Source organism: Podarcis muralis, chromosome 15, assembly GCF_964188315.1.
Source record: "Podarcis muralis chromosome 15, rPodMur119.hap1.1, whole genome shotgun sequence".
NCBI lineage: Eukaryota > Metazoa > Chordata > Lepidosauria > Squamata > Lacertidae > Podarcis > Podarcis muralis.
In genome coordinates this window covers 13,405,544-13,422,798 of record NC_135669.1, presented here as the reverse complement: position 1 = coordinate 13,422,798, position 17,255 = coordinate 13,405,544, and the positions used below count along the sequence as shown (strand labels likewise).

The following is a 17,255-nucleotide window of genomic DNA, read 5'->3' as shown; positions in this document are numbered from 1 at the left end:
ACGCATAGAGAACAAACAACTTTCCAAAATATATAGTAGATTTTTGTATGCTGTTTTTGCTACTGTGGGCGTCCTTTGCCCTAACACAGGCATTTAAACCAACCAACCAACCAACCAAGCTCATCACTTTGCTGGAGAACTGCATTGCAAAATTCAGAGACCTGTGAATTTCAGCAGATGGCTGCATTTTGGTTCCTGTGTTATTTTGCCAAGTGCAACTTAGATCAGTTCAGCTTTAAATGTGAACTGAATTGAATTTATCTCCTATCCTTAAAGTGATCCTTTCAAAAGAACTGTAGCCACTGGCCAAATTGTCTCAACAGCATTGGTATATAGCAGACATGTCCAAAGTCCGTTTTGGGGATGTAATCCGGCCCACCGGTCAGTTTAATCTGGCCCCTGTGGCAGTTTATTTCCTGGGCTAAACTCCTTAAAAACAGCCCTCACAGCTCTTCACTTCATCAAATCTGGCCCTCTTTGAAAAAAGTTTGGACACCACTGGTGTAATTCACAAGGTTTGGGGGGGGGGGCATTGTGGAAAAATAAAGTACCAGTTTGGGTGTGGTTTGTTTAAAAAATAAAAATGTGATATGTAATAAAAGACAAAAGACTCCATCTGCAATGCAGTTGTTTCTGCATCTCAGCTCCAGGGAGAATTTCTGCTCCGATTTCTGTTCCCTTTTAACAATACCTAATCTGAAAAGCAGTTGGAGCTTGGCACCAACAACCTTCACAGCTGGAAGAGGCCCCTGTCTTCTCAGGAACACCCTCCAAATCTACCCAGAAGGTGGCAAAACTTGACTGTGTGCGGCGTCAGAAAGGAGCCGGACTGGTGGTGTGAGGTATCTGTTCTCAGTTCCGGAGCCATAAATCCTGGGCTGATAAGGTAAGCCAGATGTGAAAGAGGGCAAGGATGCACCTGCTGAAATTCCATCTTCTACATGGCTATGGAAAGGCCACGTTGGTCCGTATGTGTGTCGCGAGGGGAGGGGTCCCTCCAAAATCCACATGCCTTTATCAGGACCAACCTGAAAGAAGAGAATTGCACAAGGAAGTGAAGGCTTATACAAAATGCAAAAAGTCCCAGATGGAAGGGATAGGAATGCGTCCAGTCTGAAACCATGAGAATCTTCTTGCACCCCCTGCCCTCTGCAGGCCTGTTATGGGGGTGGGGAGGGACCCTCACCTTGGGAGTGAGAATATGGTAGTCTGTGGCTCCTATACTCACCCCGCGACAGTTTGCAAATTGAAGGTGCTTGTGGAAGACTCATCATGAGGGAGTTTCCTGAGTCCCTAAGCATGCAGCCACATGGCTTGTTCTCTGGCAAATAAATGGCAGTTTAGCAGCCAGGGATTTTTATAACTGGACTGGGATAGAAATTGAACTTTCAGGTTGCAATCCTAAAAAAAAAAAAAAAATACTTAGGAGTAAGACCCAATGAGATAGGGGACTATGTCAATTTTGGTTTCTCTGCTTGAAACAGGAGTGGTAAACCTGATTTTAAGAAATTTTATTAAATTAAATTAATTTGGTTCAATTTGGTTCAATTTAGAAAATTCATATTAAAAATGGGGGTGGGGATCTGATTTCTCTCAGTTTTCCAACCTTAAATTCAGTTCCCCATATGCCCATATCAGTGTGAAATTCTTTTTTAAAAAGTCCTAATGAAAATACATCAGTATTCTATTCCAATTTCTTCTGACACACACTTTTTTGCTAGCAATCTTGCCTAATACACATGTCTTTTGCCCGCAATTTCCCCAAATGTATGATATTTTTGCACGATATTTTCCCTAAATCAGGCATTTTTATGCACACTTTACCCTGGTACATGAATTTTCCTACATGTTACTTGGTTGGAAAACTGCATTGCAAAATTGAAAAAAAGTGTAAATTTCAAAGATGACTGCATTTTGGTTCAGTATTATTACCGGATGAGAAAATTATTTCTGTCTCTAGAAGTAAATGTGCAAAGAATTGTGCTGGCACTAGAGTTACAAAGGTGGGTGCTAATATGTGGAGAATGGCAAATACATTAACTCATATTAGCAATACTCTAGGGGTGTTCACACATTACATTTAATGTGCATACAATCCGTTTACCTGTTCACACAATAACCTATAGCTGAGTTGCACAAAAAAGTGTACACTCTTTCACACATACATTTGTACAAGTGTAGAGGTACCTTCTACCTGTGTTCAGTGTGAACATGTGAGCAGCCTTTTTATCTATCTATATCTATCATCTATCTATCTATCTATCTATCTATCTATCTATCTATCTATATCTATCTATCTAGAGTTTATATTCCATCCTTCTTCCTGAAGTAGCCAAAGGTGGAAAACATACCCAATTTAAAAAAAAATTCTAAAAACAATTAAAGTTAAAAACATTATTCCATCCAGTGATCTCAGGATTGCCAGGAACAGTATTCTTCCACCAAATGACTGGGTAAAGGAGAATGTTTTCTAATTCCTCCTGAAAGTTAGTAACGATGGACTCAGGCTTACCACACTAGGAAGGGCATTCCAAAACTGGGGAACCACCACTGAAAAGGCCCTGCTATGGGTCAACACCGACCAGGCAGCCCCCTAGGGGCAGCACCAGCAACAAGGCCTTGCCTGTTGATGGTAGGATCCAAGATGGTTGGTTAAAGTGCATTCTCCAAATCTAAGAAGAAGAAAAAGAAGAAGAAAAAGAAGAAAAAGGAGAAGGAGAAGGAGAAACGGGCAGGTTTGGGGGACTCATGTTGTGTTTTTTTATGTGTTTGTTTTAACCAGGAACAGATTCCCGAAAAATGTTTCATGTGCCTGGTAAATAGGAATGATTGGAACACATTGTATTTGCAAACCATGACACTGCTTAGAAGATCTAGCCAGACAGTTTAGCTGACTCTGAACACCTATATGATACGTGCCGTGTTGGTCAAAGAGTGGGAGAACTTGAGAGAGAGCGCCATGAGTAACTCTCTGCAGAGCTGTCTGGACCGAATGAGGTTTTTTCCGGAGGTAAAATTACAGGCAGGGTTTTAATTGGGATCATAAATAAAGAGAGAGAAATGTGTCAGTCTAAGACATTTGGGGAGTGTGGGGCGGGGGGGTGGCTTTCAGCATAAACATCATGGAAAGTTAGGTCAACATTTAAAAAATCAAAAAATCAGAATGGCCAAGCAGAGCCTTAAGAACTCAGCTGCACTGGACTTGTCCCTCTAGGGAAAAGGAAAAGGACAGCTAGCAAAATCAGGATGGGGAGAAAGAATTTTAAAAACCCTCATGATGTCTAAAGGAACCAGAAGTGCAAATGGGAGCAGAGTTTTGTAACTGTCTAGTTGTATCCGTAGTTGCACCCATGCTGAGGATGCTGATAATTTAGCAGAAGCAGATTTGCTTGCTTGTTTATTCCATTGCAGGCTGAGCAAGATCCAATGGGTGCAATGGGATTTCTGAAAGCAGGAAAAATTCAATCTTCCAGTGAAACAGGGCTGTATCCCATGCTAGTCACAGTCAGAGCAGGCCCACTGAATTGAACATAACTGACTTTAGGTCTACTAATTTCAGTGAGTCAAGTAAAAGTTAGCAGGCTGCCACCCACAGTTTGAGAGCCGATGGATTCCTTTAAAATAGCGCAACAATTATGTGTTCTTCCTATAAAAAAAAAAAAAGCCTTGCTTCCCATGCCCTGGGTATGATCATACACACCCAGGCAACAGCATATCCTCCAACATTTCTCTGACGCAAATATAGATGTCCTAGCCATTATTATTATTATTATTATTATTATTATTATTATTACCCTGCCCTTGTGAATGGGTCACCCAGCCACTCTGGGCAGCTTCCAACATATATAAAAACATAATAAAACATTAAACACTAAGGAACTTCCCTATACAATTGTACATGGGGTTAAGAACTTAATTCGTTCTGAAGGTACGTTCTTAAGCTGAAACTGTTCTTAACCTGAGGTACCACTTTAGCTAATGGGGCCTCCCGCTGCCGCCACGCCGCCGGAGCACGATTTCTGTTCTCATCCTGAAGCAAAGTTCTTAACCCGAGGTACTATTTCTGGGTTAGCGGAGTCTGTAACCTGAAGCGTGTGTAACCTGAAGCGTCTGTAACCCAAGGTACCACTGTACAGGGTTGCCTTCAGATGTCTTCTAAAGGTTGTATAGTTACTTATCTCCTCGGCTCGGGGGGGGGTCACATAACTCCATACCCTCCAACATTTCTCCAATGAAAACAGGGACGCCCTAAGGAAAAGCAAAACATTCCGGGATCAAATCAGAAACAGGGATGGCTTCTGTAAGTCCGGGACTGTCCCTGGAAAATAGGGACACTTGGAGAGTCCGTAACAGTTATTTAGTAAGCAAAAACCCAGCACCCAAAGTCCATTCCAGGGCTGGCTCTACCATTAGGCTCTGCCTCAGGTGGCCGATCCTTAGGAAAGCAGCAAAAGCAATGCAGCCGCCTCTGGCTTTTTCTCCTAAGCCCCCAGCCCTTCCCCTCAGCTACCATATGGCCTCTTCTGCACCACCTAATCTGGCCTGCTGTCTCAGGTGTAGTGAGGGATGCTATCCCGTGTTGAAACAAGATTTGACTGCAGTGCACAAGAGTGATGGGAGTGAATGTAGTTTTGCCCTTTGCTTCATACGGCAAAATGTCTTGGACTGGCCCTGGTGCAATCTTAATGCCACATCTGGCTAGGCTGTCAGGGGCCATATAGACCACAGCCTGGCCTTTCAGACACATTGCAGCTACCAGAGTATATTTCAGGGATGGGGAATCTCTTGGCTCTCCACATGTTGGTGGACTTCAGACCCCATCAGCCCCAGCCACCACAACCAGTGGTCAAGAATGATGGGAGTTGTAGTCCAACAGCATCTGGAGGCGCACAAGTTATCCATCCCTGGAGTAGAGGCAGGTGACATTCACAGCAAAGTAAGGGAGGCCAGGTTGTGGCTGTTCCCTATAGGGTTGTCACATGTCTGGAATTTCCCTGACATAGCCAGAATACTGGAGTCAGAAGCAGTGTCCGGATCAAAATTGCAAAAAAAATGTCCGGGAAAATTTGGACGTATGGCAACCCATGTTGGGAGTGTCGTTCGGGGTGATTTTCCTTAAAAGTAGCTCAAAAACTTATCTTTTCTCTCTCTCTCTTTTGCGATTTTGCCAAAGAAGCTCAACAATTTTGGGCAAAACTAAAAAAACCTAACTCAATAACACTGGCCAAAAAAAAAAGACAAAAAAGCTCAACAGAACTTTTGTGTCCAGATTTTCACTTTTCAAAATATGGCAACCCTAAATTAGAAGCTTTCCCAGACTTTGCCTGTAACATTCTCACTGCAGGGTGTGTGTTTGTAAATGACGTCATCTGCTTCAAATCATATTTTACTGGAGACAAATGGCCAGGGCTCATGCCAGAGAACTCTGCCGGTTAGGGCCTGATCAAAGACTTTAGGATTGGGCTCAGGATCAATGGGAAGGAGACAGAGAGAGAGAATCAGCTTTATTGCCTTCAGATGGTCATTAGCTGCAGGTGGAAGAAGGCATCTCCCTCACACCTGTTGTGTTGGCTCAGTCATGGAGTTGGCATCAGCAGACCCAGCCAAGACACTAATGGCTCCAGGCTGCCTTTCATCTAGAAAATGCAGGGCCGAACTGAAAGAGTGCCCTGATAGCCCCTTTTCTTGCCTCGTACACATATGGCCATTATTTGAGCATGCACTTACTTAAAACTTCCATGCGGATGCCAGGCAGCCCGCTACAGTCGCCAAATTTTAAAGCAAATGTGATGACCGCAACAGGGAATGGCAGTGATCCATTAGACAGGTTCCTTTTCAATTACAGCTGATTGTCAAAGCTTCAACAGAAGTCCTTTACACTTCCAAATTAAGGATTCTTTAGGGCTTTGAAGAAATGCTCTGTCTCTGAGATTCCTGCATCTCTTCATCAAAAATACCTTTTCTCCGGATAACCGGTGCTTGTAGAGGCAACCTGAAACTTCTTTCCCAACCTTCTCTTTCTGCTTTCACCTATGGGTGTGAGCGGTGCTTTTTTCCTGGGGGGGGCGGGGTACGCAGGGGTACGCATACCCCTACCTAAACATTTCGTGAATCTAAGTTTGGCCTCATTGAGGGGCAGCATTTCAATATGAGTGGGAAAATGTTGTTGTTGTTTAGTCGTTTAGTCGTTTAGTCGTTTAGTCGTGTCCGACTCTTCGTGACCCCATGGACCAGAGCACGCCAGGCACTTCTGTCTTCCACTGCCTCCCGCAGTTTAGTCAAACTCATGTTAGTAGCTTCAAGAACACTGTCCAATGATCTCGTCCTCCGTCGTCCCCTTCTCCTTGTGCCCTCCATCTTTCCCAACATCAGGGTCTTTACCAGGGAGTCTTCTCTTCTCATGAGGTGGCCAAAGTATTGGAGCCTCAGCTTCAGGATCTGTCCTTCCGGTGAGCACTCAGGGCTGATTTCCTTCAGAATAGATAGGTTTGATCTTCTTGCAGTCCATGGGACTCTCAAGAGTCTTCTCCAGCACCATAATTCAAAAGCATCAATTCTTCGGCAATCAGCCTTCTTTATGGTCCGGCTCTCACTTTCATACATCACTACTGGGAAAACTATAGCTTTAACTAGACGGACCTTTGTTGGCAAGATGATGTCTCTGCTTTTTAAGATGCTGTCTAGGTTTGTCGTTGCTTTTCTCCCAAGAAGCAGGCGTCTTTTAATTTCGTGGCTGCTCTCACCATCTCCTAAACACTGTTCTCCTAAACACTGTTCTCCTAAACACTGTTCTCGGTGCGGCCGCCGAGACCATATAACACCGGTCTTGAAAGACCTACATTGGCTCCCAGTAAGTTTCCGAGCACAATTCAAAGTGTTGGTGCTGACCTTTAAAGCCCTAAACGGCCTTGGTCCAGTATATCTGAAGGAGCGTCTCCACCCCCATCGTTCTGCCCGGACACTGAGGTCCAGCTCCGAGGGCCTTCTGGCGGTTCCCTCACTGCGAGAGGTCAAGTTACAGGGAACCAGGCAGAGGGCCTTCTCGGTAGTGGTGCCCGTCCTGTGGAACGCCCTCCCATCAGATGTCAAAGCGATAAACAACTACCTGACATTCAGAAGACATCTGAAGGCAGCCCTGTTCAGGGAAGTTTTTAATATGTGACATTTTAGTGTATTTTTTATCTTTGTTGGAAGCCGCCCAGAGTGGCTGGGGAAACCCAGCCAGATGGGCGGGGTACAAATAATAAATTATTATTATTATTATTATTATTATTATTATTATTATTATTATGTTCTGGGGGGGGAGCACTGGGTGTGAGAGTGGGGCAAGGAGAGATTTTTCAAACATTCATGAATAATCTGTACTTATGTTTATAGTCAGCTGGGCTGGGCTGGTGCCAACAATGTGGACTTTTAATGCAGCTGAGTTCATGAGCCCAAAAAGCACTCAAAAATTAGTTGCATACCTAGTTATGCACTGTTTGTCTATGCTTATTAAACAGCTGTTTTGTGTGGCTTTTATCATACGCGTTTGTTGTGTCAACAGCGAATGCGTTACAGATTGATTTTCATTTTAAATATGTATATATACTTCCAAGGCTTACATTGCACTTCCAGTGGTTTCCCATCCAGGTCATTGACCAGACCTTCACTGGCTTAGCTTCACAAAAACAATAGTCTGATTTGCACATAATGCTAAACCAAGCCCCAGCTTAGTGTGAACAAGCAAACATGTAGCTCCAAGGGAGGAGATGATGGCCACTTTGCTCCTGCCCTGTCAACTTGCTACTGTGCTGTACTGAGCTAAGCCATGGTGTGTCATCCAAACCCAGACTCATGCTTCAATTCTCACCGGACTGACAATGAGCTGGAACTAAAGTTTGACCTTCGATTTGCATCTTGTGGTTTTTCTGGAAGAGGTAAACCACAACGCCAGGTTCAGATGACATGCTAAGGCACACCACATATTTGCACAGCAGCAAAAGAACCTATCATAGCTTCCTCCATAACCGCCATAGCTTCCTCCATAGAATCCCAGGAACTGTAGCTTGTACGGGGTTATTATTGATACCCCGCCCATTTGGCTAGATTTCCCCAGCCACTCTGGGCGGCTTCCAGCAAAATATTAAAATGCAATAATTCATCAAATATTAAAAGCTTTCCTGCACAGCAAATATTAAAAGCTTCCCTAAATAGGGATGCCTTCAGATGTCTCCTAAAAGTCAGATAGTTGTTTATTTCTTTGACATCTGGTGGGAGGGTGTTCCACAGGGTGGGCGCCACTACCGAGAAGGCCCTCTGCCTGGTTCCCTGTAACCTCACTTCTCGCAGGGAGGGAACTACCAGAAAACCCTCAGTGCTGGACCTCAGCATCCGGGTTGAACGATGGGGGTGGAGATGCTCATTCAGGTATAGTGGGCCAAGGCCGTTTAGGGCTTTAAAGGTCAGCACCAACACTTTGAATTGTGCCCAGAAATGTATTGGGAGACAATGTAGGTCTTTCAGGACCAGTGTTATATGATCTCGGCAGCCACTCCCAGTCACCAGTCTAGCTGCCGCATTCTGGATTAGTTGTAGTTTCCGGGTCACCTTCAAAGGTAGCCCCACGTAGAGCGAATTGCAGTAGTCCAAGCAGGAGATAACTAAAGCATGCACCACTCTGGTGGGACAGTCCGCAGGCAGGTAGGGTCTCAGCTTGCGTTCCAGATGGAGCTGGTAGACAGCTGCCCTGGACACAGAATTGACCTGTGCAAAATGAGACCCTAGAAGACTACAGTTCCCAGTTCTCTTTGGGAGAAGCCATGACTATTAAAGTTGTATAGGAGTGCTTTAAATGGGTGGTGTGAGTGTGGCCTTCAATACCCATGACACATCAAAGGCCATGCAGGGGTCCGAAACGGAACTCATTGTTGGCCAATTATGGCAGCAGTGGCCAATGTGATGTCCTCCAGCTCTTCTTCAACTCCAGTTCCCATGGGCCTCAGACCAATGGTTGGGGATGATGGAAGTTGTCCCCCAACAACATCACTATTGGCTGTCTTGGCCCTAGGAATCACAAAGTTCTCTTCTATATGTGCAGGAGTCAAGTAGCCAAGGAGAATCTCCTCCGAGAGTTTCCCAGCAAGCATCTTTGTTCAATTTCATCTGAAGACAAGGGGCAGCAGGAAGAAACCGCTATTTCTTTTTCTCCCCTGGAGAAAAAACATGGGTCTCATCTTCCTAGTTGCGGCAAAGGTTAGCCTCTGACCCCTGCCAGACACAAGGAAGGTGTCTGCCCTGAAAGGCAAGCTTGTGTGGAGCAGCCGAATGAATAAAGCCATGGGAGAAGGAGGGGGGGTGCTTTATCCAAAACACATGTTTTTTGCCACTATTCTAGTTATCTGGAATATTTCCTGCATGTTTGTTGCCGTGGTAACTGGCCCAGCATGAAAGACCTATTTACTAGGCCCTAGGATAAGAAACAGCCATGTGTTGTCAATTTTAGAGCTCTCTTTCTCTCCCCCCAACACCCCTGTCTCTCTCTCTCTCTCTCTCTCTCTCTCTCTCTCTCCCCCTCTTATACAGTCCCCCTCTGCTGTATACCCGGATGGTACGGAGCCTAAAAACCCAAGACGAGAACCATCCCTCCTGCTCGCATCATTCCCAAGTAATTTTGTTTTCTCCTTGAGTGAGGTTTTCTTGGCTCCGCATGGAGAACGACTGGGCAAAGAGCCATGGTGGGCTGGGGGGGTGGGTTCTGCTTTGAAGGAAACGTTAAGAAAAAGTGTCTGGTGCCTTAGAGGCGTGATTTGAACAGGAGAGGCTCTGAGACTGGACAAGAATTCACCGACAGAGCAGGAGGTAAGTGAGCGCTTCAGCTTTCAGAAGGGGAAGCCGCTGAGTTAGCTGAGGTGAATTTGTTCCCTCTTCCTTCTTTCTCTTTCTCTCTCTCTCTCTTTGCACCTTCTTTCCCCAGTTTCCTCAGGGTGGTCAACCTGAGCTGAAGCTCTTTCACCTCGCTGCTTTCTCTCTCCCTCTTTTTTTTCTTCCTGTGAAGCGAGCAGCCTGTCGACAAGCAAACCTGTAGGAAAATATTTGCTCTTCAAACTGCGACAGGAGAGCTGCACTGTGCTGCCTTTCTTACGCTCCAGTTCAGAAGAGCAAAAGGGGAGACATTGATGAGAGCATCGAGATTGTGAGGTCGGAGCTTTTCTGTACAACGACAGAAAGATGTAGTCCCCAAGGGGCCATGAGACCCTCTCAGAAGAGCTCTGGGGACCCAGAATTGATGGTGGCCTGTTTTACAGTCTAAGCCTCCGCATGCTCCTTCTGTGAGAAAGTCTTGCAGCTCTATGAGGGATTCCTCCAGTCACCAAGGGGCTCTGTTCTTACTAAACGTAATGTGTCATATGCTGGACAGAGCCCCAAGCTTCTGCCTGCAGTTTAGGATTCAGAGAAGTCGCTTCTGGTTGTCCCTGGGGACAGATCTGCTGTCTGAAGTCAGGCAGGTGCAAGCTCGTTTGAGATATTTCAGTAATTAAAACCAGTCCAGGTAATTTGCCTGAATTAATTATCCTAATAAAAGACAAATGTCTCCTCTTCTTTTTCCTCGATGTCTCTTTGCTGGACAAATCAGAGTGTGCTTAGAGGTGTGGGTGAGCTGAGGGGAGGAAGGTATGATTTGTCTTTCCACAGGTGTTGCCAAGACACTCCTTGGAGAATGTTTGCTTCCCTGAGCTGTGGGATCTCTGGTGCAGTATTGCCTTTGATATATATTGTAGTTCCTATGAAGGATAATGGGTTGTGTTGTGATGTATGCAGTTACAGCTGTGTGAGCATTCAAAGTAGAGGTGAACAGGAAAAGGATACATTGTAATGGCGTGTCGGTGGCCCTTACCTGTGCCCAGGTGTGTGCAGTACCTGAGCACAAAACTTTGCTGCTTTTGGATCCATAATAATGCCTGAACATCAAACCAGCTGATGTAGGCATACCTCTGGTTGACTGACACATCCGTTTCCTAGATTTCATAAGGAGTAGCAAGCGGGACTGGATGGTTAGGAGTTTGGGTTTTGTTTCTTCTTATTTTTGTCCAAATGCTCTCTGTTTAGATCAGAGTAGGAAGCTAGTCCATTTAGCTCGGTTACATCTACACCAGGGATAGCCAACGTGGTGTTCTGCAGAGATTGTTGGACTATAAAGTCCCATCATCTCTGAGCATTGGCCATGCTGCTTGGGGCAGCTGAGAAGTGTAGGCATGGAGAAAAGCTTAAACTTCCGCATATTGTGCATTTGTGCGTTCCTGCCACAAATTCAACAATGTCTGGAGGACAACACTACCCTTAGTCTCCACTGGCTGGAAGTGGGTCATCAGCATTTCAGACAAGGAACTTGCTCAGCTCTACCTGAATATGACAGGGGTGGAAAATAGGATCTTCTGCATATAAAGCATTTACTCTACCACCTTGGTCCCTTCCCAAGGATGCACATGGCAAACCTCAAAAATTACGCATCCCAGGTATGTTATGGCAAAGGGAGCCCACAGCATCATGTATCTGCTCCAACATATAGATGTTAAGATAGGACTGTTCACCCCTAATATTTTGTGCCTTCCTTTTGCTGAGCTTTCCTCTAAAGAAGTAGAAGTAAGCACAGTATGAGACAGGATATAGGATAGGGTGAAGTTGCACAAAAGACCTGAGAACTCTTTCTCACATCGTTTAATGTACACATTTCCATTGTAATTGCACATATACATGTGCATAAACTCTGCAGTGCTGCATGCATAGAATTTCCTGCAGAAATACATGTTGCTGTATGGATTCCTGACACTGCCACCATCCATGATTTAAAAAACCAAACCATGCAATATAATTCTAGTCCTCAAGGAAATTGAAATAATATTTTAAACCATGTGCAGTATCTGTCAGAGGCTCCAGTGTTCAAATGATAGAGTTTTGGTGCTTGTCTTTACCTGTTCACGTATCCCACAACTCATGACTGACCCGTTCCTTGCCTCCTCCCACCCTACTGCTGCTTCCCCCAAATAGTTTATGTTTTGCAAAAAGGTAAGGCATGGGGTTTAGAAGAAAGTTGAGCCCATGCTTTACCTTCATACTTCATGCCAAATGAACAATATGATTATAATAAGGAGGCACGTTTACAAAAAATAAAAAGATGGTTTATTTACATGATTGAACTCAAGATGTGGGGTAGATGCCATTATTTCTTCCTGATTTAGAACCTGATTTCTAGAACACATTCGCTACTTTCCCAACCCCATCAAGTACCCCGGGATCAACAAGAGTTGGTGTGCTCAACAGAGAAGTTGTGAGACTGCATCTATTGAAGTTTGGCACATTATAGAAATGTGTGGAAGGAATGTAGTTCAATGGTACAATGGCACATGCTTTACATGTAAGAGGTCCCAGATTCACCCACTGACATCTCCAGGTAGGCAGGGGCTGGGGAAGACCCCTGTCTGGAACCCTGGAGAGCTGCTGCTGGTCATTGTAGATCAGAGAAGAGGAACCCCCTAGCCCTCCAGATGTTGGTGGACTCCAGCCCCCTCCGTCAGCATGGTCCATGGTCAGATATGGTGATCCAATGACATCTGGAGGGCCACAGGTTCTTAATCCCTGGTGCAGACCATACTGAGTTAGAAGAACCAATGGTCTGACTCTGTTTAAGGCAGCATCCTATGTTCCTGGATATATTCTATGGGGCACAGCCATCCAGCCCACTCAATAGCAGCATAATAGTCAACTTGACCATGTGTTCATCTTCCAACATGCTTTCAATCTACCCTCAGTGCATATAGCTCATTCTCCCAAGCCCCTGGCAGAAATATCACACATTTAACGACTGTATGGCAGACAGAAACCCTGCCCCATTGCTGAATCTGCATGCAAGGAAAGGCTTTGCCTGGTTTCTGCCTTTCATGCAGAGGTAAAAGCCGCAGCAGTCTTGCTGGTGGGGAGAAGCAACCCTGTTCAGTTAGTAGGCTGCATTTTTCACCGGCCTTGGCATTCTGTGAATTTGCTGAAAGTCCCAAGACGTGCTGAAATTCCATCAGAAATGGCTGGAATTGAAGGTTGGAGTGGTAAATGAAACATCTCTGATAGGAGGGCAAACTAGGTCACCATTGTGGTTCTCTCTAGCCTGCAGATTTGTGTTACAGACAGCTAGGCTCCCCTTTTGAAGCAAAGCATTCTTTCATATGGATGTGAAGTGACTGTTTCCATACCTTTGGCCAAAACAATACCTCCTGCCATCCCCTAAGAGCAAAAAATGCCAAGAACATTCATTCTGGCATGTGAACTATATGGCAACGGCAGAGCGCGCTGTCGTGAGCCAAGGAAAATACCTCCTGACATTCCCTTAGAAAAATAAAAGCCTAGGTTTCCTCGCAATATGAAATAACTTGAATATTAAAAACAAACAGAGGCCCAGTAACAGGGTCGAGATGCAAAGAGTAACTCCTCATGCAACTGAAGTTTTGCATGCAAAGATGTGCCATAGCTATGGGAGCTTACCCACATACAACCAGAAGTAAGTAGAAGGAAATATGATGGCATTGGCACTGGCCAGTAGGCAACCACAATACTAATACAACGGCCATCCACCCCACACACATGCTATTTCATCTGCAATACTTCTACTCCCTGGAGAAATTGATCACTCAATCAATCATTGAAGTGCTATCATCTTTCTCGCCTGTATGGATGTATATGCTCACTTTTGCATGGCTGGAACTTATCTCCAGAACAGAGGTAAACCTGCACTGATTGATCTGTACACTTTGCCTTTGGCCCCAACCACCACTTACACGAGGGCCCTAGAAAGTTCAGACGAAGCGAAAGCAATGTTTGGGATGGGTTTGGGTGTGGTCAAAGGGTGTGACTTTCATCTTTGCTACATTCTGGCCACGCAGGTGCTAGAGGTTTGTATGCAAGTGCCCATATCTCTCTATTCAGTCAGGCAGCAGGTATTATCACATTCCCAGCCAGGCATATTCCAGCCAGGCAAAACCACACAAGGAGTGGTTCAGAGTGGGGGGGCCTAGGGAGAGTTCTGAGGGCCAGAGAGATATTGAGGGCCGTAGGCTCCCCATTCCTGGCTTTCTGCAGACATCACTGGTAATTTGATCTTCAGTTTTCCTACACCAGATATGCATATGTAACTGTAATATACCTGTAAATCCTTGCATTTCCCTTTGCCTTCTGCTGAGCTGAAGAGAGTTTTGTTGATGAAAAGCTGTGAAATGCCAGGGCCAGGTCACATGCCCATTGCAAGGTGCTCTGCGTAAGGGTAACACTGCGGTTTGTTTTGGAGCAGCCATGGCATGTGCCAGTGGCCAGGGTGCCCAGACGACCAGGGCTATGTTTATAATAACAGTGTTATGTGTGTAGTAAGAGCAGCCTATAAAAGGCAATGCGGGCTGGTGGTTGTAGAGGAGAAATGTAAACATATAGCTGAAAGTTAGAGGCAGACCTGCTGGGCTGTGAAGAAACTTGCTTGTGAGATAGAGATGGGATTGAGACTAGAGGAAGCCTAGCGTGCAGGCAGTTTAAGGAGGTCTCTGTCTGCCAAGCATAAAAACCTCAAAACCTGACAATATTAGGAGTCAGGTCACACAGCCCTTGGCTCTGTCCGTTTGGAATATTGCTGTGAAAACGACGACAGCCTTGTAGAAATTTCATAAAGCTTTTCTTGAAATCTAACAAAGTATTTGATCTTGCACCTTTAGTCTCCTGCCTTCAGATCCACAGCATTACACATTTTTTACTTGGGTGCTATCGGCCGACGGTTAACATTTCTGTGTACTTGTAAAGGATATTTTCATAATATGCTGACCTGTCATGCCATTTGCAGTCTGATCCTCTGACCACCATCATGTTGCACCAAAAAGACCCATTTAAGTTATTGAATGTGCCGCCAATTTACAACTTTTCCCTTCTAACTCAGAAGAATGGAACATTTAAGACTACAAAGTCAATGATGCAGTGTTGCGCTGAGCAAGAAAAGGAAAGAAAGGAACATGTGTGACACCACTCAGGGCCTAAATTAATTTAACCAAGTAACTGAGAAAGTATGGAAGTTGATTGCTTGGGGCCAGGGAAGTGGAATGCATCTTGGTTTTGGGCTATCATTTGTGTTATGTTTATTTTCTTGTAACCGTTTATTTTATTAAAGTTTTTTTTTTGGATGGGGTAAAATGCAGTTTGGAGATGGAGGCAAGCATTGGAACCAGAAGCCTCTCTGAGCCATGAATAAGTGATGCGCCTCTGTGGCTAGTTATCACATGCCTAGAATTCTCCATCAGATCACCTGGACACTCACAGCTCCCACTGCCCTTCGCTCAAGAATCTGCCTCTAAAATGCCAAGAATGAGCCCATCTCAAACATGGGAGGAGGCTGGAGGCCACTATTCCTTTGCACAGGTGTCAAAGCAGAGTGCCTCGAGTGGGATCTCCCCAGATTGACAACACAACATTACATGGAGCAGCATCTGCCATCATTCCTGAGCGCGGAGCACAATGTGCGGCCCGGAGGCAATCCACAAGGTCAGAGTCCTGACCTCCAAAGACACAGCCCCACGGGCTGGAATGTGTTTCCACAGCAACCTGTTGGGTTTGGATTTCTCCACCCCACCCCAACCGCCTCACTTATCAAGGGGACAGTTTCTGTTTTGGCAGCTAATGGAGCAGCCTGGGAGTGTAACTGGATCCACAGCTGGAATTAAAGTAATGGCCTGGCTTGTTTAAGAAGTTTGATGGATGGGGAACCCCTTGGGGTGAGTGGAGGAGGGGGTTGGATACTCAAGGCCGAGTCTCGGGAGCTGGTGCTGAAAGCAGAAGGCCACCTGCCCTTGTTGCTCCAGAGCCCTCCTTCTAATTTGAGTCCCTCCTGGGTTGTTTGTGGTGTGGTGGGTGGTTAGATGCTAGCCGGAGAGATCTGATGAGTGGCAGAGCCAAGCTGTTTGCTTTAGCTTGGAGTACTGGCTCGCTCTTTGGTTTCTCCTCTTTCAAGTGGCAACTGAGGTTGTGTTGTGGGGAATGTGGGCAAACAGGGGCCCGGACAAAGAGGAAGCTGCCATCGAGCCTCAGCGCAGCGGAAGGAGATGCTTGTTCAGCATCTCATATTTCCAGCCAGGGCCTTTGCAGGTGATGAATTTATCTATATTCAGACATTTCAATGCCACACCCATGATAAATGAACCTCGCGGTGCCTGAAAGGTTGATTGTCCCTGGCCACTGCTATTGAGAATGCTCACTGTGCTGGTCCAGTGCTCCAATTTGGAGGGGAAATGCATAAAGTTATCTGCAAGATCCTCCTCAATTTTAGTCCAATCACAAACATGGCAGCCTTTTTAAAAACAGTAGCTGAGGAGGCCAGCACAGAGGGGAAAGGGGCTGGGTCCCCTCTGTCCCTCCTTATGATTTAAGTCATATGCCTATTTTATGAATATTTGATCTTCCCAGGCTGCACCTTTTGGCATGTCATGGTCATGTGGCCTTACTCTTGACCAGTTTCCCTCTATATCCATAAGTGTGAGCATCTGTAAGCACATCATCTTTCTGAATTACAGTAGCCAGTTAGGCATCACCAAAAGCAAGAGCAAAAGAGGAGTCAATTTTGCATAACATTTGCATATTGTAATGTACAGCCACAAGCTGACAAATTATGGGTTGCATCCAATACAGCACTAAGTTGATGTCACTTAGCGGCATACTTGTCCCACCGGCAAAATGTTTTGTGCAAGAGAAATGTTGTGGCGCAATAGAAGGTTAAAGGTAAAGGGACCCCTGACCGTTAGGTCCAGTCGTGACCGACTCTGGGGTTGCGGCGCTCATCTCGCTTTATTGGCCGAGGGAGCTGGTCATGTGGCATGCATGACTAAGCCACTTCTGGCAAACCAGCGCCGTTTACCTTCCTGCTGGAGCAGTACCTATTTATCTACTTGCACTTCGACGTGCTTTCAAAATGCTAAGTTGGCAGGAGCAGGGACCGATCAGTGGGAGCTCACCTCGTCGCGGGGATTCGAACCACCGACCTTCTGATCGGCAAGTCCTAGGCTCTGTGGTTTAACCCACAGTGCCACCCGCGTTGGTTGCCAGTAATTTTGTTGTGCAACAGATTGTGCAATCTGTTGTACAATGACTTTTCACCAGTGCAGTTGATGCGATGAATTCCTCCATTGCACAACATTAAAACTCACCTGTCGGCTAGTGCATTGGCCCTTAATAACAATAAAACCAAATCCATTGCAGGTGAG

General features: G+C 45.5%; 1 protein-coding gene and 1 long non-coding RNA gene across 2 annotated transcripts in view; one reads left to right on the top strand and one right to left on the bottom strand.

The window, feature by feature from the left end:
- Window positions 1-530: 530 nt before the first annotated feature.
- On the bottom strand, window positions 531-14,386 carry LOC144325664 (uncharacterized). Its single transcript, XR_013390879.1, has 2 exons — window positions 14,171-14,386; window positions 531-1,028 (listed from the first exon to the last, which is right to left on the bottom strand). It is a non-coding gene; the product is annotated as an uncharacterized LOC144325664 (long non-coding RNA).
- CDON (cell adhesion associated, oncogene regulated) overlaps window positions 9,750-17,255 on the top strand; it is a 122,307-nt gene continuing 114,801 nt past the window's right edge. Inside the window, exon 1 of the mRNA XM_028708445.2 lies at window positions 9,750-9,840. The gene's annotated coding sequence lies outside the window, so the exon portion shown is untranslated. The remainder of the gene's footprint in view (window positions 9,841-17,255) is intronic.